This window comes from Meleagris gallopavo, chromosome 6 (genome assembly GCF_000146605.3).
Source record: "Meleagris gallopavo isolate NT-WF06-2002-E0010 breed Aviagen turkey brand Nicholas breeding stock chromosome 6, Turkey_5.1, whole genome shotgun sequence".
NCBI classification, from domain to species: domain Eukaryota; kingdom Metazoa; phylum Chordata; class Aves; order Galliformes; family Phasianidae; genus Meleagris; species Meleagris gallopavo.
Window position 1 is genome coordinate 38,835,697 of NC_015016.2, and position 21,112 is coordinate 38,856,808.

Here is a 21,112-nt window from a genome sequence, read left to right on the forward strand (position 1 = left end):
GACAGGATTTATGAAAAAGGAACTGTTAATGCTTACCTGTATAATCTGATTCCTTACTTGACCATATACTTCCATATATAGTTTCTATGACAATATGTTTGTGGGAACTTCTCTAGTATAACTGAATTTCTTGACTGTTATTTCCTCACACGCACATCCCCCCCAAAAAAGCTGGAGGAAGTAGTAGGGATGATCTCAGCATTACAACGCCCAGATAATCACACTAGTTAATGAAAAACAATGACAAATACATTTTTTTCCTAAGATCTGTAATTCTAGCCACTTTTGAGCTTTAGAAAATCAATTACAAGAAAGGAAAATACAGTGGATTGGTTAATCGTTTCCAAAGTAGAACTCCATTCTGCGCGTTTCCACTTGTTCAGTAATGCAGGAAGGATTGCAATTTGCAGTTCTATCAATAGAAAGAGACACTAGTCCCTGTTAAGAAACACGTGATTTTGCTAAAAATCTTTCTATCAAATAGTACCTTCAGAGAAATAGTGTGCAAGAGGCTTGAAGTTCTTAGTTACTCTCCAGCCATGTAAAATGTAGCAAATAATAAAAACAGTAATATATTCATCAGATTCTAATTCTATCATTAGTTATTAGTCCTATCACCAGATTAAAAAAAAAAAATCTATCTGGCCAGATGCCCGTATGCCTTGTTCCTGTGCAATCATTTTCAGTTGTTCTAAATTAAAATAAAGAGTAGATAAAGTGGCTATCTTGTGCTGATGGGAAATTTCACCATCCTCTTTGTAGTAACACTAAGTTTTCTGTATTTAAGAATCAAGTCCATTCCTAATCAAATTCTTAAATATAATATACTAGCATCAAGAAATTGTATAAAATATATAAGAAAAAGCTTATTCTAGAAAACTGAATAGTTAAGCAGGAAGAAGCCTAAAACACGTTGCTAAAAATAAATTTTTCCAGAGCAGAAATAAACGTACAAATAAGCATATATTTACTTTCACAATTGCTTGGCCACTAACATCAACAAGTCCTGGCCATGGACCATGAAGTCACTTCACCTTAACTACTGAAAAACAAGTTTACTACATAATTGAGCTTAAACATACACAGTCAAAATTCAGGACAGAAATTTGAATGCATAGATGTTAAAAGTACCTACTGTGTACCCATAATACAGAGTAATTCAGTGTCATACTTCTGCAGTTAACAATACTATGAAGAAAACAAACTATTTCTAATTATAAAAATTGCTTTGTGTTCCAAATCCTCACTTCATGTCTTGTTTGCACACTTCTGTTGCCTTCCATAAATATACAACACCTAAATATTTTCATTTTTCTAAGGAGAATATCTGATTTTATTGCCTTCCCATCAAGCTCAAATTGTTCTTAGTTTGTTAAAGTTAAGATGCACCTGGAAAAAAAATGAAAAGTCTGCATTCTTTAACAGTGTCCAACATGACTGGGAAAAACCATATCTTTGCATGCACTATCATACTGTGACACTATATTACCAGGCAAGGAGAAAACATGGCAGTATAAAATGATGATACAGATTTGTCATGGAAGATGTTGGCTGCTGTGGAAAAGTATCACTTGCTGTTCTGAGGAAAAAAAATCCTAAGTTATCAGGAAACTTACACTGAAGAAAATTAGTTGAAAATAGTTTCAACTTCACTGCCCAGGGCATACATTAAATACATTATCTGTATTGAGCTCTACTGCAGCTCTAAATTTAGTGAAATGTGGTTTTCACTGAGGCTAATGAAAGTTGTAATCCCCATGGAGAGTGAAATTTCAGCATTTTATTTATTCAATGGCTTCTCATTCTCCAACCAAACCACCTTGGGCTATGAATTTTCAGAGCTCAGAAGGTAAGGACTGGGGGCCCTCTTACAAGGGATGCTCTGAAAGTAATATCTCCTATTTTGTGATCTTGACCCCCTCTGTCAGAGGGTAGTACAGCACTAGAGGTTGAACCTTCCCACCAATATTCCATTACGTGTTGTTGGTGTGTGACATGGCAGCAGAGGGGCAGTCTGACAGAATGACATCTCTAATGGAAGCACAGATGAAGCAGAGGTGTGGAATTGAATTCCTCCATGTGGAAAAATGGTACCCACTGACATTCAACAACACTTGTTAATGTTAATGGAGACCAAACACTGATGTGAGCACAGTGAAAGTTGGATTGCATGGGCAGTGTTCTCCTAGCAACAATGCTGTCACAGCAGCTGTGAGGCAGTAGGTCACCTCTGCTGGTACAGATTTTGGTGGCATTCAGGCTCTTGTTCACCACTGGTGAAAATGCATAGCTAATGGTAAAGACTATGTTGAAAAATAGCATTTTGCAAATGATAATTTGCTCAAATAGTGTTATTCTGTTCCTTGTATCTGCTGTAGTTTCCACAGAAATAAACAGGAGGCATTACTTCCAGATATACACAGATAAAATACACAGATAAGAAAACTCTTCAGAAAACGTGAAGGAAGAAGTGATAATGATACCATCACACTTCTGTACATTCAGAACAAGGGTAGTAGGTAGCTAACCACTGGTATTACTTTCTTTCATGAGAAATCTAATACAGGCAATGTAATTAGCAGCAGCCTTTCAAAAGTCTTTCCCTTGCCCTACCCATAGGAGATGCCTGTACTCCTGTTTCAGTAGGATATGAGGCTATAGTCCTGCATACTGCCAGGTCATGTCACAGCAAACCTGTCTTCTGGCTTAATTGCAAGCACATATTCATATTTCTATTGAATTTGCCAGTAGACACAACTTGGAGCTTATACTGGTCTCATGGTTTTGTGACAACCATATGTCACCATAGAAACACCTGCTTCTCTTAAAATTTTAGTGAAAAAGATCATGCATACCCACTTGCATAAAGTCACCAGAAGAAAAGCTAGACCACCAAAATTTTTCAGAGAATTCTAACCCAGATGTATGATTCAAGTTGCTCTTTTCTGTAGCCAGAGTGGTTTCCATCAAAGTCAAACATTGGATTTACCATACCAAGTTTTAGTCTGTGTACAGATATAAAGATAAAAAACATTTGATGCTCAGTAAGAAGTCATTACAATGGGACTTACCTCTAGATTAAGACTTCTTAACATAGTGAGACACACGTCCTCACTTCCACTGTAGCTGGAGAATACCTGATCAATATAGTTGATGGCAATTGAAGCAATTGAGCTTAAAAGTTTATTTTGAACCTAGCATGATTAACAGCTCAGTTTCTGTGGCCAGTTTTATACCATTAAGTAAAAAAAAAAAAATAGATGTGTTTCAACACTCTTCATTACTTCTGACTCCTAAATTCAAATGACTAGGTACCCGGATATGACAGGGTCACTCATACAGTTCTGTCACAAGGCTGAAATTCACATATCTACGTACCGCAAGGACCACTGCACTTCCACAATGTCATCACATTCTGTATCTGTACTTCATCGCAGTGTCTTTACTTCATTGTTCCCCTTAAAAGCAAACAAAACATGTAACAGTTTATATTCGTTTTACTACCACAGCTCAAATTGTAGCCTCTCCCATCAGCAGTAGGATCCCTTGCAGAAATAAATAATAGCAGAATCCACTTGAAGCACCTAAAATTACTTAAATATAAGGTACTGAGCTGCCTGCTGAGATATACACACATCCTATACTTCCTCTAGGCAGACTTCACTCACTGACATCTAAGAAATCTGTTCTGGAATTTAAATCTCCTCCCCTACACTTCTCAAGTTCTGCATCCAATAATTATACCTCATCATTATAGCAAGGTTCAAGCATCCTTTCACGTATGACATTTAGCTGAAAATGGTTCACCCCTGAGGGAATGTTTGGATGAAGATGCTAAAGATATCCCCTGCAGATCAGCTTAAAAGCTTTTTAGCTCGGTTAATAGATGAGAGTCTGATTGTATTAGTATCAGCTAATTGATTTGAGAAACAAAAACCTATAGATCTTAGCCTGTCTTACAATTGCCCTATAGTTTGCTGGTAAACCCAAACAGTCAGGGACAAAGTCTTAACAGATGCAGCAGACTCTGGAAATTGGATATTTTCCAGCTCAGCAATTGGTAGAGACGCTATCTGGATTATGCAGTCCCTTATTAAGAAGTGTCAAGGATTAGCCAGAACTGAAAACACTTGTGGGATTAGGGATTTATTTATATGGAGACAATCAGGAAGTGAATTAACTAAAAATGTTACTTTAAAGAGAAGCTGTAAAACTGCATTAAACCCTAATGTGCATGTTCTCCTTTAGAATTACATTTGAATGATCTAACTTCAGTGTAGAAGTAAATTAAATTAAATTAGGACCACTCGAATTCTGGATAAGAAGGCCCTTGGGGGTTTTAATGATGTTTAACTGATCTATTTCTAAGCCATATCTTTCGTTGACTCACATTAATTTTCATGAATTGAACTGTGTAGATAAACCTCAAGTTCTGAAAATAGAAAATCCCAACAAAAAAAAAGTGACTGCTAAATTAACAGCAGCAAAACATTTTTTAAAAACAGTTGCAAAACAGCTTGTTCATATGCAAAGGCAACAGTAAGTGATCGTGCTGACTCTGGATCTGCATACTGAAGGACACAATTTGGACACAATTTAGAACGGCTCTCTTAAAGCTTTGCACTGTGACAGAGCCCAAGTGAAGCTTGTTCTATACTTTTCACATTGACAAGTGCTTGGTTTGGAACTGTTGCCCAGCTAGTCTTATACCACAGATTTCAGAAAACTCAGATCATTTTGGAAGGCATTTAGGCCAAGGTTAAGGTTTATGAAGGAAGACATGTAACTTATGACACATCAATAAATACGTGCTCTTTTCTTCATCCCAAGTTAACTGCTGGAGGCAAAGAGAACAAAAAATTGAAAACTCCCTCATTTTTTTCTCTAATCTATATAATCCATGGTTGTCAACTTCTACCCAGTCTATTTCTTGTATGCTACTAGAAAAGCAAGGAGACAAATGGCATTATTTATCTTTCTGCTTTATGGATGCTCAATATCCTGGTTCCACACAGGAAAGACTATTCTGCTAAGCAATATTCTTAATAGTTGAACACACCTACTAGGATGTTATGTCTAATTAAGGCCTTTGGGGAGACTTACTATTCTCAGATAATATTTTACTGATATTTTCATACAGCTGCAGAATTAAAGTACACGTTGATTCAGTAACGATCAAGTTTCAAAAAAAAAAAAAATCAAGATTGATAGGATGCATCCTTCTTACTTCAATGAATTAAAAAAAAAAAAGAAACATGGTACCAGAAAACAATGTTTTTTCATAAGCATCATTAACTACAACCTGAAATAATATTAATGCTATTAGAACTACTAAGTGAATAGGAAAACTAAAAAGTTCTGATGGAGTTACAGTGGAGCTCAACTTACCAGTTTTACTATTTTCCAATACGAATTAAAATGCCAGCATTTTGATTAATAATTCCTGATGTTATACCTATTACCATTTTCAATTAAAAGGAAACATAGCTCACCTATTTAAGGACAGAGGAAAAACTGGCAAAAGGAAAACAGAAAAGGGGAGAGAGGTATTTATGAAGGTAGAGAAAGCAGTCTCTCTCTGAAAGCACCAGGCTAAAAGCAGAGAGGTTAAGGAGGGGAAAGCATGTCACTTTTAAACTTCAAGAGCAAGCCAATTTAACCTTGACTTCCCCAATGCTTGTGAAATCATAAACACCAAGCAGAGCTTTGAATGAAAAGATTTGCTTCTCTGTCATTCTGGGGGTGATACGTGTTGAAGAACTTCAGTACATATGGTTCTGAGATTCTGGGATATTTTTGCCTATCAGAATATCCTGATTTTATTTTCCACTGGAAATATATTTTTTTAATTTATTTTTGTACTGAGCCCTGAACTAGTAATAGCTTAAACACATAACAAAATCCTATTGATTTCTAAAATATCCCATGTTTTCCAGGACAATGACTGTCTTTTAGTTATGTGTATGTCCAGGTGATTCCATGACAAATACAATATGAATATAACGGCAAAAGTCTGCCTGGTTCAGTCAAACAAACAAATGCAAACAAAATATCCACAGCCCAACCCTGCTTTCTGCTGTCTTAATGAACTGAATCAGCTCATAAGTGGTGGAACAAGCACCAGCACCTGTAAAAGAAGTTGGACCATGGAAGTAGAAGTAAGGGAGGACAGAACAGGAAGTAAGGGAGAGCAGAAGCTAAGATCTTCCTTTCAGCAGTAACAAATCATTAAACAGGCTTGGAGATCTCATCTCTGCAGGTTTACAGGCCTGAGTATTATGTCTGAACATAGGCAAGCCTCTCTGCCTTTTCCTTCACTTCCCAAGGGCACAGTTCTGCCAAATGTGTAAAAAAGTGCTGTTAACTGCGGCAAGATTTAGCAACTTCTTTTTAACTGCTGTTCGAGTATTTGTAGTAGCTGCAATGCATTCAATACAGACCTAAAGTAAAAAAAAATTCCACTTGGTAATAATTCTGACGCTTTCTTAGGCTAGTCAAATGTGTGAACTCTTCAAATGAGACGTTTTTATATGGCTTTTCAAAAATCAAGGTCTTTTGCTGTAAGAATGAAAACAATTTCTTTTCAGTTTTCATCCTTCAAAAAGAGCTTGTACAGTTAAACTTAAGTCTTTGCCAAGTAACTTTTTTGACTACACATCACATTTGAAAACTAAAAAGGAGTTCTCCTCCGTGAAAGTCAAAGTTTAAAGCTTTTATTACAAAAATATTGGAATATTATGATATTATTAAGATGCACTGCAAAGCATTTGGATTGGAGGTTAGAGACATTAGTCAAGATCATTCTGTAGATAATCTTTCATAGATTTTGCAAGAATACACTGAAGCTCAGAAAAGAAAAAACGTTGTCCTTTTCTATCTGTATTTATAATAGACCTTTATTCAAAAACCCATCTCATATTTGATATTTGTTTTTGCCTTAATCAACATTGTATGAGATCATAGAATTACAGAATGCTTTGGGTTGGAAAGGACCCTAAAACCTATCCAGTTCCAACCCCATACCATGGGCAGGGCTGCTACCCACCAGATCAGGCTGCCCAGGGCCCCATCCAACCTGGCCTTGAGTGCCTCCAGGGATGGGGCACCACAGCTTCTCTGGGAAACCTGTTCCCCTATCTCATCACCCTCGTAATGAAGAATTATCTCCCAACATCTAATCTAAATCACACATCTTTTAGTTCAAAACTATTCGCCCTCATCCTGTAACTATCAAACCATGTAAAAAAATTGGTCTCTCTCCCGCTTCTAAGCTCCCTTGAAGTACTGAAAGGCTGCAATGAGGCCTCCCCAGAGCTTTCTCTTCTCCAGGCTGAACAAGCACATCTCCCTCAGCCTTTCTGTGTAGGCAATCCTCTGTAACCCCCTTCGACTGCTCCATGTCTTTCATATGCTGGATAGAGCATATATTGGGTATGGTATGAAACAGCTGGAGACTGAAGGACAGAGCGCACAGATGAGCATCTTAAACACAGACATGCTGTCAATTATCCTTCTTCCTGTTTTCAGGAGTAAAAATTGGTTCTCTCATTGAAGGTAACAAATGAGGAAGATGTGCCAAGAAGGTCTGAAACTGGAGTTGGACAGTAGGGAACTTGGAGACCAAAAATTCTGGATACTTTCAAAGGGTGGGTGCTCAAGCTTTTCTGTCTCTGTTTATCTCTAAAATGTATACAGTATCTAGCAAGCCAACAGGAGTTATCCAGTTGTTGGCAGCAAAGCTCCTTTCAATATATGGGGTACTACAGAAGTGGTAAATAAAATTATTTTTACTACCACTAAGAAAAGAAAAAAACAATTGAATGTCTTGAATGAAGGGCAGCACACTAATATTGTTATATTCTGCTTGAAAAATGTATGTTTTTTCTTTCAAAGATAATAAAAATATACCATAAAAATGGAACTTGTCAAAATAAATCTCAGATAAGTAACCTAAGGAGGATGTGGGTGCTATAAGAAATTGACATTAGTGATTGCTTTGATGCTAAATGACTAGAAGATTAGGCTGAATGCTCAAGGCTGTTGTAAGATTCTCTGTTAAGCTTGATTTGCCCAAATCAGTTGCTCTGACAGAACCTGCTCATTTATGCATCTCTCATGGAGAGAAATCAAACTCTCAAAACAGTGGTGCAACTCCAGTATTGTGATTTTTTTTTTTCAGTTGGAAGCCACATCAGACCACTTATAAGTCAGGATTCTCTCGACCTCAGGGACCTGGGCACCTCATCATCCTTTACACATCACAAAGAATGAGGTATGAATCTAGTATGCCACTTGGCAGTGTAGCCCGTATGTACATAAGCTGACTTTTAACTCACTTGTTTGGGGACTCAGAAGTACATCCCAAAATAGGATGAGTCTCTAAAGACTATTAAAGCCTAAGTACATTAAAGCCTAAATGGAGCTTCAGACCCCTGGTTGGCTGCACTATGCCTGACACCCAGGCTGTTTTAAAGAGAGCTCACTACATTGTTAAATTGCAGTGTAGCCATACAATATGAGAGATGACAATAGATATTCATCAGCTTTAAAATTAAACAATGCTTAAGGAAAGAGCAGAAGAGAGACAAAGACTAATTCTTAAAGGAAATAAGATTTTACTTTCTGGAAATCACCATTTAGACATAAAGCCTGATTAATGAAAATTTAGTATAAAACTCCCAGCTAGGGAAACAGATGACATTTCCTCTGTCATTTGAAGCTTTGGTGGGAAGATCTCTCATAAGAAACTGACTCCAGTCTAAGAGATTCTTCTCAAAAATCCATACAAATTTTGAGGACTTTTATTTTCCACTTCCTGGGCAACAAATTTGTTTATTTGCATATTTTGCCCCACAACTTAAGTAAAATCAGAAAAAGTTCCTACCATAGGAAGCACTACTTTCTTATGGATACATTTTTACCTTAACTCTCATTTTTTACTTTCATTAAGCAAAAAAATTCATATAGGCACCCTACAGTACAAAACCAGCATCTTTACTAGGACAGAATGTAGACAGATCTGAAGGGTTGGTCTTCCAGCACATTAAGGGACCCCACAGGAAAGCTGGGGAGGCAATTTTTATGAGGGCATATAGTGTCAGGACAAGAGGAAATGGCTATTAACTGGAAGATAGTAGATTTAGACTAGATACTAGGAAGAAATTGCAAGGGTGGTGAGGCACTGGAACAGGCTGCCCAGTGAGGTTGTGGATGCTCCCTCCTCCCTGGAAGCACTCAAGACCAGGCTGGACAGGGCTTCGAGCAACCTGGTCTAGAGGGAGGTGTCTGCCTATAGCAGGGGGTTGGAACTAGATGGTCTTAAAAGGTCCCTTCCAACCCAAACCATTCTATAATTTTTATGAAGCATCCAACTTATCTTAAGTCTCTAAGTACTCACTAACATTCTAAGGTGGGCCTAAGTTCAAACAATGCTTTTGGGAAGGAAAGAGAGCAACTCTTTTCCTCTTTCTTGAGGCCTTTATCATTACAGAGGAAAAACCATCAGGAATACGCTGTGTGTAATTAAGGGATGAAGTCTAAAATCCTTTTGTTAGGACATAAACAGATCAATAGCTATGTAGACAATCATGCTACTTCCTTAAGATACAATTAATTAAGGAACTTGAGGATGGCAAAGAAATACTGAAAGTCCCTTATTAGTCAACATTCTAACTACTCAGAAATGAATTAAAGTATACTTATAATATTATGTACACTTGTTATTTTGAAATTAGAGCTAATATTGCTTTAGTTTCATCTAAATGGTTTATCAAGTAATGTTTTGACCTTATTTCAACTGACCAGTGTTCATTTCTGAGAATTCTATTAATTATTCTCTCACTGTGCACTCTTACACTGTAAGCCATCATTACCACCTAAGGTGACTCAAAGAAATGGTAAATCATTGTATTTATGAGCAAATAGATGTGCTACAATGTATTTTAAAACATAATAAATTGCTCCTGTTGCATCTTCCAACAAGCACAGGAACAGATTCATTAGATTGAAACAAGAAAAAATAATGCTCACTTTCATTATGTTTCTATAATGGTATTTTTTACTTGATCTTTAGTATGTAAGAAGATTAAAAGAACAAGACCTCTGCAGTTTATTTCAATGATAACATTATTAGTTCAGAAGGAATTGATATAAAGATCCACAGTGGCTGGCTGCAAGAATTATTAATGACAGAAGCAAAGAAATAGGAATTAATTTAAAATAAAGGAATAACATTTACCAATCTTTTTTGCTCTTTTGTTTATCTGTCATTGCAGTTATCAGTGTATGAAATAGCTGTGATGAGAGGTGGGAAGATGAGAACCTTTTTGTGGTTTTTTTTTTGTTCGTTTGTTTGTTTCTTAATCAGGGTGTATTTGAAATAATTTTTTCAATAGTATATCCTCTCTCTCATTCAATGACAACATCTTACAAAAACTCTTAACTTTCTGGAAGATGTTAAGGTTAAGAGAGATTCACTAAAGATTCTAAAATTGCAATAAAAGCAAATAAATGATTTAAGCACCATTTCTCAACCACTGTATCATATTGTAAACTTTCTGATGTGTTTACATTTGACTGTGGTCCAATACAACTTGCTGTATGCCCAGAGCAAAGTGAAATGCGAAGTCACACATTAAAAAAAAGGTACACAACAGGTTTTTTGAGCTGGGAATCTACTAGTCAAGTTAGAGCAATAAATGATTCATCATATCAGTGAGAATTCCTGAAGCAACCTGGATTTTTCCCAGACTAACTTGGGATAATTATTGAAATGCCTAAAAATTAATACTGTCACCCTGAGTTGTACCTTTACCTTACAAGAAAGCTGTTCTGGGCTGAATTCAGGGCACCTACAGTCCAAAAGAAAGAAAATGAATGAAGATGGGGCCTCAGTTACTGACACCTGCTTCAACAAGCTGTGCAGACCAAGGTGCTCTTGGGAGCCCAAATGCAAATCCTTCCTGAGAAACACTGGCAGCTAATGCAGTGCATAACCCCACTACACACCCCTTACAGCAGTAAGCAGCAGATGACCCTGTAGTGATACATTATCCCAGCAATTGCTCTCTGCTTTCCATAAGGAATAGAAAAGCCATATTGTGGAACTACACAGTCTTTCCTATAGGCCAGACAGAGCAACCAGGCTACGTACAGGTTACTCCTAGTAGTTACTCCTGAGCACAGCCAGCAAGGTTTTGAGGAACTTCGGGTTCCTCACACTCAAGGTACACCCCCATCACCAAAAATAAGAATCTGATATCCACTTCTGTGGGCTGATTCTTTCAAAACTATGAATAACTCTTACTGACAACAGTGGCTTAATCCTATTTGCAGAGCGATAATAGAGTTTCTTAGCACAATGACTGGCATTATGCAGGGTTGGAGTAGGAAGGCAGGTGATGTCTTGTGCTGTCTCTTCCCTTATATAACAGCATGGAACAGTGCACAAATCCAGCCTTTAGGCTGTTGAAAAGAGAGGTATCTTCTGCTCAAGTATTTTATAAATTCTTAATAAAATAGTAGCATCAATATATAGCAATCATTCGCTCATCAAATGCAACTTGGGGGAAGGGAGGGAGAGAGGGGGAAATATTTGTGGTATGCTTCCTGTATCTGGTTTGCTGAAGTGCAGATTTATATCAGAACTGCATTCAATGGAGATTTATACTAAGATTTACATACATCTAGAAAGCAAAAATACTTTCACCAAATCTGGGAACAATGCTCATTTCAAGATGCATATTCATTTACATTGAACTATCTAGGGACTTGACCCAGCAAAACACTTCAGCATAAAGTTGCTCTATGCACTTTAATGGAGGCTTACACACATGCTTACAGTGAAATACTTAGCTTAAGTGCTGAACTCAAGGCTCGTATATTTCAAAAAATTTTAAGTGACAGATTTCAAGTAAAACATGCCAAAAGAGATAATATGAAAGCGGATCTTACAAAAAGATTTCCAACCTGCAAGCAACCTTCCTCCCATCACCCCAAATCTGTATGGACATCCTCATCTCAGCCACTGCTAGACAAAATCCTCAAATCTATCTCCTTTATCATATCCAGACATAAAATCAAACTTCAAACAATCAAAGCAACCTGATCTCTAGAGAGAGCACAGCAACGTATTTTATTTATTTATCACAGCTCTTCTGTTAATTTTTCGTAGAAAAGTGAGATTTAAAACATACTTAGAAGACTGTATAGAGCTTTCTAGTTAATAGTCATCCTTCTGGCTTCCTGAGAGAACGTGACATAAGAGAAACAAGCCTAACAGATCACTCTAAGTGTGCTCTGCCAGCTCTTCACTTCACCTAGATGGAAACCTTAACAGGAAAATCCACAGACTGTCTCCTCTCATAGCCTCAGTCTTCTATCAGTGATTCAGTCCAAGTAACTCCATCTACAAAAAAATGTGAAAATTCACAGCAAGAAATGCTTAATTATATTACTGGAGGCGAGTTGCTGAAATTAACCAGGTAGCTAGGCATCAAGAATGCTCCCACTCATTAGGATTTAGTGTGTGCTTCTTAAGGTACAAGCAATTTTCTCTTCCCTCCACCATAGTCACAGAATAAGAGATAAGGATTTAAAACACTGGTTGAGTTTCTCTAGAACTGAAGTACTCCACAATTATTGCCCCTCTTTTCTTCCCTTCTGCTTCTGGTATAGCAGTTGGTACCCCTGCAACACAGCTGAAGTGCAAGAAACTTAGGACTATTTAATGTTAATGGTGTATGTACAGAAGTACCTGTCAGTCTGCAGTACTGTTACCCTAGGAAATCTAGATTTTGTCAGCTTTAGGGGTTGATATTCAAAACAAATAGTGTCTAAAAGGTAAAATACACTGTGGCATCCTTACAGTTCTTTGAGTCAATGCGTAAACTTTATTTACCAGCAGACAGGACTGGGGCAGCTCTTTGCTCACAGTAGATGACCTGCAGAAAAGCAACAGTATAAACACTGCAACAAAATACTTATTTTCCCTCCTTTTCAAATTTACACCTCAAAGAGTTTCCTTGTGAAGAGGTACTTCAAGAGGTTTCCATAGTCAATCTAAGGTCATTGATTTAAGGCTTCCTTCTGCAAACTCCCTAAAGAAACCTAGGATGGAGCTCCACAGATCACATTTTGGAATCTGTAAACAACAACACTGCCACCAAAGGAGCTGAACCCTGTGACTCCACCCCTGCAATGGGAAAAAGCTCTGCCACAAATATGTTTAGCATAACAAATGGACATTTTCCACAGATTCAAAACTGGCCAGACACACAGGCAGAAACCCAGTGTTTATTTGTTCACAATGTACATATGCTGATGGGCTTGTTTTGAACACCTGACATCTCAACTTTGCTACCCATATATTATTTATAACTCCAAAGCATTTCTCAAGCTTCAGGCAACCTGAAAATAAGGACTACGTAAGCATAGGAAAAGAGGTAATGCCAATAACTATGTACTTAAAAGGCCCAGAAGAGCCATAATACCGTTCTGGCCAATTTAAATATTCATTCTTTCCTTGTTAACATAAAGTCTCTCCACATTCAGTTTCTCAATTAAACAGGAGGTGAAGTGGTTTACATAGCAGTGTTTCAGTGAGATGGAATCTAATTACAGTTAATCTCCCAATATGCAATAGGGTGGCTTCCCAACAGTTAATAAAAAGCAATGGTTAGGAATGATGACAGCACTGCTTCCAAAATGAACTTAAGATAAAATGCAGAAATGTTTAATTATCACATTAAAAACCTGCATTGAGAGGTATTTGTTTCTCAGGCAAGGATGGGTAGAACAAATTATGATTATGGTATATCTCTCATTCTGAAGGAAAGGAAATCTTACTATACACATTTCTTACAGACCTATCTTGCATTGGTGCTTAGGAATCTGAATAGGGTTGCCCTCTTACCAAGAATCTAAGTGCCATGGCATTGGCTTTATGAACAAAAAGATAATAGAATATGGAAACAGAGGAACTAAAATATTGATATTTCATTTTTTTAATCCTACCGAGGATCTGCGGTACTTCAGATTTTTCTACTATGTGACAGATATAGAGACAACTTCTTGCTATCATAAATTAATACGATTTGGGAGTGAACACCTAAAAGCACTCAGGGTTTGACCTTGTGTTTCTGAATTTTTAGGAGTCTCCATAGAACTCCAAAACATAATTGTATTATGCTGACAGACAGTACTTATAATACTCTGGAGGATCTGCCTGATCTTTGGAAGCGTATTTCTATCCCAACTAAAACAGAGCATTAAGAAAGAGATAGTCAGTCTTTGCACTTAATATTCACAGCTTTCCTAGATTCTGCCCATGAGAACCAGTAGTGACTGTATTAATGGCAGTTTTCTCCCACCACTTTAGAAGAAGCCACATCAAACTTTTACTTGACAGTTCAGGTTAGGACAGTGCACACTAAGCAACAGGGCACAGAAGAGCAGAGGTACTACAATGAAATGACACTGCATTTTCCCAAGCCTGACAAAATTACTTTAATGCCATTGAAAGAGCATTTGAACAGTCTCCTCCTTGTTGTTATTTAACACAGTTTGAATTGAAGAAGAAAACAAGAAAGTCACAGACTAAAACATGTCCCTTCTCTCTCCAGAAGAAGGGTAAATGTTGCAGAAATAAGAAAAGATTACCACTCCTAATAATGTGAATGTCAGTAATTAACAGCTCAATAAAAACCGCCTATGATTTCCACACAAATCTTACCATCTGCCTGCAATAAAAACCATGGAGTGTATCTCTGATAGAAGTAGAAGTCACATGAAGGAGATACAAGCAGAAGCAATTCAGCAAATTAAAGAACCTTGTATGTCAAGATTTATAAAAAAAAAAAAAGGGGGAGTTTTTCAACATAGAAATTTTTGAGCTTATTCTCTGTATAATCAATGAATATACAGACGTTATAAATAAGAAATATACAGGAAAGTTAGGCTAAATAGGCTATCATGATAAAGAAGAATGGAGGAGAAGCTTACCCTTATCCTGGGCTTGCTGAGAAAACTCCAAGAAGAGTAATCTCCACAAGAAAACCTTCTCCAGTCATAGTCAGCTCTTAAATGGGTCTAGGACAGGCACAGCCATGCTCCACCCCTTCCAATAGGGCAGGAGAATTGCCTTCACCTGTGCTCCCAGGTGAACCTCTGATTGATTGATTCAGTGCTCGCCTCAGGTGGTCAATCAGAGGTTCAGGCCGTGATTCAGCAGTTCCCATACGTTCTCTGATACCAACAAATGAGTTCCTTTAAAAGGTGGTCTGAATCCATAAAGACTTACAACTTTTAAGCGTAATGTTAAACATGTGATGCTCCTTAAACAAGGACAGTATATATTTGAAAGAAATTTGAGCAGAGAATTTCTGAGAATCAGCAAATAGATATCAAGATGCATACAGGCTGGTTTGCCTTCCGTATGCAGCTTGACGTGGAAACCAGTACTCGATGTACACAGCAAGGTTTTGGTCGTGGGAGACTCCAGGGGCAGCTTCTGTGGGAAGAAGCATGGGGCTGCCATGTGCTGGGCCCAGATGGTTCCAGACAGCTCCACAATACATCCAAATGCAGGCGAAAGCTGAGCCCAGCAGTCAAGATGGTGGCATATCTATGAAGAAATATCCAAGAAATGAAAATATATATAGGAAAGAGCAGAAAATACCAGCTAGAGAGAAGAGGGAGTGAGCTACAAACAGCAGAGGGAACATCAAGCTCAGAGGAAGAGCAGTTCCATGGCAGAACAGACATTCCTTGCAGTTCTTAATCCGAGTCAACTCTGCTTTGCCCATTACAGTAATTGGTAAGCAATCTCCCTGTCTTTACCTCCACTCCTAAGTTTTTTCCTTCCTCTTTTTCCTCTTTTCTTCCCCCATCCTGCCCTGAGGGTTAACATCTGGGTGGAATTTTAGCTGCCAGCCAAAGCTAACATACCAGAAAACCAGAGGCGCTTTCTTAGACGACAGCTTCTACAAAGTATGGAAATACAGTCAGATGTAACAACATAGCTCCCAGATTTCACCTTTGTTCCTTAATGACTGCCTGGGGAAGATCCTGCGACACTTACAGCTTTGTTTTTTCCCAGTGCAATCACATTGAGATTGATTAAATTTAAATTGTAATAAAGATAACCAAAACAAAGTCTGACTACCCTTTCTGCTGCTACAGCAACAGCTCCTAATAGTCATCATTAAAACTCCACTGTTCTAAGAAATACGAGGACACATTCAAAGTGGACGGGAGAAAAGACGTTGATTTTATATATTTGTGTGCTGGTTTTGGCTGGGATAGGATTAATTTTCTTCATGGTACCTACTATAGTGCTTTATTTTGGGTTTGTGATGAAAAACAGTGCTGAGAAGGCAGCTATGATTTAGTTACTGCTGACCAGTGCTCATCCCGCATCAAGGTCTTTTCTGTTTGTCACCCCACCCTGCTTGTGAGCAGGTTGCGGGTGCACAAAGCCCTGGGAAGGGACACAGCCAGGAGAGCTGACCCCAGCTGACCAGAGTGATATTTCACACCATGTGATGCTTTGCTCAGCAATACAAGCTGGATGAAAGGAGGTGTGAGACAGGAGGGGGATGTTTGGAGTTATGGCATTTGTCTTCCCAAGCAACCGTTATGCATGAAGAAGCTCTGCTTTCCTGGAAACAGCCAAACATCTGCCTGCTGATAGGGAGTAGTGAATGAATTCTTCATTTTGCTTTGCTTGCACATGCAGCTTTTCCTTTACCCTTGAGACTGCCTTCACTTAAAACCACACGCTTGCAAGCTTACCCTCCCAATTCTCCCTCCCCTCACATTGGAAGGACTGAGTGAGTGAGTGCCTGCCTGGGGCTTCTCTGCATACCAGGATTAAACCATCAAAGCCTTTTTTTGGTACCTAATGTGGGGCTGAAGGAGCTTAAGACCAGAACAGACTTCATCGGAGCACACTAGATTGGATTTATAGTTGTTCTGCTGCTAATTGACAGGTTCCTGGGCCTGCCATGGGGCTCACTCACTTTAATATATATTAGTCTGGTGCTTGCAGGGGGCTTTACTTCTTGTCTTACTCTGATGTGACTGAGACATTTCCCTGGCCATGTATGTGGCATCTGGTAATGGCCAAGGCATGGCTGCTGGTCCTGTGCTGCCGCATTGGACAGACTGCAACTGCATTGAGAAGCTGAGTCAAAGGGTCTGAGAGCTGTGGATAAATCCATGAGAGAGCAGGTACGCCTCACAGCATCTGTGACTGGGGATAAGTCTACACCAGAGCAGGTACATCTCAAAGCATCTGTGGCTGTGGATGCTGAAACTGGCACATCCCTGAAGGGATTGTGGCCCACAGATAAGTTCACACTGAAACAAGTGCACCCTGAAGTGGCCCATGAGTAAGGCAGGTACAGATATACCTCTGAAAAGATGGACTGTGGTCAACAGATAAGGCTGCACCAGTGCTGGTACTCCCCAAAGGGACTGTAAGCTTGGACAAACTCATTCTGGAGCACTGGCAACGAATGGAGTTCACTGTAACATTAAACATGATCCAAAGGGACCAGTGATGGAGAATGTAATGGATATATCTTTAAGTAACATAACCCATGCTTTGAATTGCTTGCTATATGAATATATAGAGAGAAACAATCTGAGCACAAAGTGCTGTCCTCAACTTGAACAGGGACTTGGGTGCTTTGGCAGAAGAACTTGTCCTCCGGTTCCGTTTTTGCAACATCACTTCTTATACAGCCAAAACAGAAAGCATCTTTTTTTGCTTCAGCTTCATGGTTGCTTTCCTCTGAAACTTGTAAATTGTCTTCTATGAAAGTAATTCGAAACACTAGTTGGGCTTTTAAGTCTGGGAGAACATATCAACAACTAACACAAACTACCAATAGGGATTTCAGTATCCTAAGATCTAGAAAGTACAAATAGTTAAAGAAGGAACGCAAAAGGAGTTGAGCAGTAGGGATCAATTATTGTGAGATCAGTTTCCTCAAGATAGGTTTTTAAACATTAAGATGTATTGTTCCAAATAGATGTATAACTAAAAAAAAATTAAAAAAAATCCATGTCATGAATTTAACTGGATAACAATAAATCTGGGATGCAAGTGCTACAGTCATCGATGAAAAGATTCCTGCAGTAATAACTGAAGACCAACAGATTAAATATCACAGAACGTAATCTTCAGTCTGCTTCTGTCCTCTTAGTAACCTTTCTGCAACACAGCAGTTTTTGCACTTCTGAAGAGGTCAAATCTCTTGATGCCATTGCAGCAGCCAAAAAACCAAGTCATATAAATCCATAAATTGGTCACTGCTGCATTTTCTTCTTGATGGAGTCCTTCTGATCTGCATGTGAGGATGGGTTGAAATTACCCTCTCCCAAAGCACACATAAGCTCCTGTTCTGTAATGCATTGTGAGTTTTGGCACAGTCCATTCCACAACAAAATCATTTAAATTCTTTTGCAATCCTGATGCAGTTATTAATGCAGCAGTTAACTAGAAGAATATCTACAAGCAGTGTAGAAAATAGAAAGGAAGATAATGACTAGTCTCAAATGCTAACAACAGAAAAGCAATAGAAACAATCCATTGTAAAATAACTTCTTTCCTCAAGGCTAGGCACATTTAGACTACAAACCCAATTATGGAAATATACTGCACAATACTTACAGAGAAATTTTCAGGCATGGGGAATTCTTTGCTGATACTGTGCTACATAATCTTTCCTCCCTTTTTTTTCCCCTGCTGAAGTACTAATGCGCTGAAAACAATACATTTAACACAGTCAAATTTTCCAACCTAAAATAAATTTCACAAATTTATTGGCCAAAATAAAATCAGAAGAGTTAAACTTAGATGAAATACAGTAGCAGTTTACAGACAAAATGCAAATACCTCCTTCCTCTTCCCCTACATTCAATTCCAATCAGCAATAGTGTGGTACGTTCTGGGAAGGGAGGCAAGGAAGAAAAATACTACTAAAGGGTGGTCAAAATCCTACAGGCAAAAATAGGCTTCAAGTGACGACATAAATAAAACCTTCTTTCTTTCCTTTCCTTTCCTCTTTTCTTTGCTATGTTTCCACACATCTTATTCTGATGCTGTAATATGCAGCTGGCGTAACAGCTAAAAGCAGAATGCCTCTTTCCTGTATTCTGCCCTTGTCCTCACTTCAATATAGTGAGGAAATTCACATTAACGACAACTAAGCAGTCCCAGATCCCATACATTTAAAATGGACATAACTCTCACTGCATTCCCCAGGGGCTAGCTTTTCTCTCCAGCTGGGTCCCTGAGCAGTTCTGCTGTTCCAACATGATATATTAATGAGATCCAGTATCTACAATTTCTGGGGACTTAGAATTTACATGCTAAGCATCACCATTCTACTGTCTGACAAGGCCACTCAGGATATCCCTGGAGAAAATGGCTTTTTTTTTTTTTTTCCAACACTTCTCAACCGAAAGCAACATATTACTTCTTTGTAGAAAGGATAAAATGAACATTTTGCAAAAACATTTTGTTGCAGCATTTGCCAAGAACAACCAAGATCTGGTGAAGCGTGCATGCAAATGCTAGAAATAACAAAACAACACTTCGGAAAGGTTCTTCAGAAGTCCACTGGTTTTCTATTGTGCAGCACTTGCATGCAGGTAAGAATATAAACATAAAAAATACTGCATGTGGTTTTCATGAGTTTTGGGGGGGTTTTGCCAATTGTTTTGTTTGTCTTCTTCTAAAATAAATAAAAATAATAATAATAATAAAAAAGCCCAAAATGTTGCTTCAGTTATTCTAAGAAGGGCTGGGGATTTTGCAGAGCTGGTAGCAGCCTGCCAGGAGGAAAAGTCCCATTTCTCCCTGAAGAAGTAAAGACAAGGTTGATACAACAGGTATTGGCACCAGAGTATGCCAGGGGCTGCCTAGGGAGAGAAAGGATGCATTGAGTCTTGCCATTCCTCTTCATGATTCCTGAGAAGTCTGTGCAAACTGCAGCAACCTTTATCACTGTGCAGGTCAGAAGAAAGGGACACTACGGAGGGAAATTAAAGACAGGAGAGCAGAGAAAGAACAGCAACTTGTGTCTGAATTCTTGGAAAGGGGGAAATCACAGCAGAACACTGTCAGAAATAAGTCAAGCCAGTTTCTACTGTTATTACCGAATTAACTGCTAGGTTAAGGCCTTGTCTAAACACAACAGTTGTGCCAGTTTAATTCAAATCAATTAAAAAACTCATTAACACAGGTGCAAAGCTCTTTGCAGACAATCTTGTGCCAGTTTATAACTAGCTAAAGTGATTTGCATGTGTTCACAAAAGGTCGCACCTGCTTCAATAAACTGATTTTTAAAATTATTTTAATTTCATGACATTTTATCTAATGCAGAGACTAATATATAGCTATTTTTAAATGCATTAAAGTTCAGGTTCTCAAGGATAATTATTATGCAACGGTATTGTGTTTTCCTTCATTTAAACCCTACCATACATTTTTAAACAACGACTGTCCAGGGATTTCAGTGATGTGCTCAGTGGAATCAGGCATCTTCCAGCATGCTGAGTGATGCTCTGCTCTACATTTCAGGAAGTATTATTTCATTAGCTTATAAAGCCATCTTCAAAATCTTAACACTAAACTTACTAACTTGCTCATCCAAAGGACCAAAAAGTTGCAAGGACTGTTTAAGATTTGCTTATTACCTTAAACCTGCTATCTATGGCTTTCTAAACTAAGCCACCTACTTCTGTTAATGAACACTGCAGAACTGTTGCCAATAAAGTTTGGCAAAAGGCATGAATTGTGCCCTCCAACCACGAGTTTGTATTTCTGATTAATAATTTATTACATGGATGTGTTTGGTTTCTTCTGTCTTAATTCTGTCTGACGTCCTTACAACAGCAGGATGCATGTCAGTGACACGTGGTAGCCGTGTTGAGGGATGAGGAGCTCTCATATGATACTTTCCGGTACACAGATCTACAACTTTCAAGATGCTTCAGTTTGTACGGTTGTAACACAACCTCCACACTTGGCATTACCCTCCTAACAGTTCCATTATTGAGGAAGCTTGAAAAATAAATGAGATTCCACCATCCCTCCCTCCTC

At 38.3% G+C, this 21,112-nt stretch overlaps 1 long non-coding RNA gene across 1 annotated transcript in view; it reads right to left on the minus strand.

Moving 5' to 3' along the window:
* Positions 1-280: 280 nt before the first annotated feature.
* Positions 281-21,112, minus strand: part of LOC104911535 — a 23,682-nt gene continuing 2,850 nt past the window's right edge. Inside the window, exons 2-4 of the long non-coding RNA XR_002116158.1 lie at positions 3,379-3,458; positions 3,072-3,137; positions 281-412 (exon numbers count right to left, since the gene is read on the minus strand). This is a non-coding gene — a long non-coding RNA (uncharacterized LOC104911535). The remainder of the gene's footprint in view (positions 413-3,071; positions 3,138-3,378; positions 3,459-21,112) is intronic.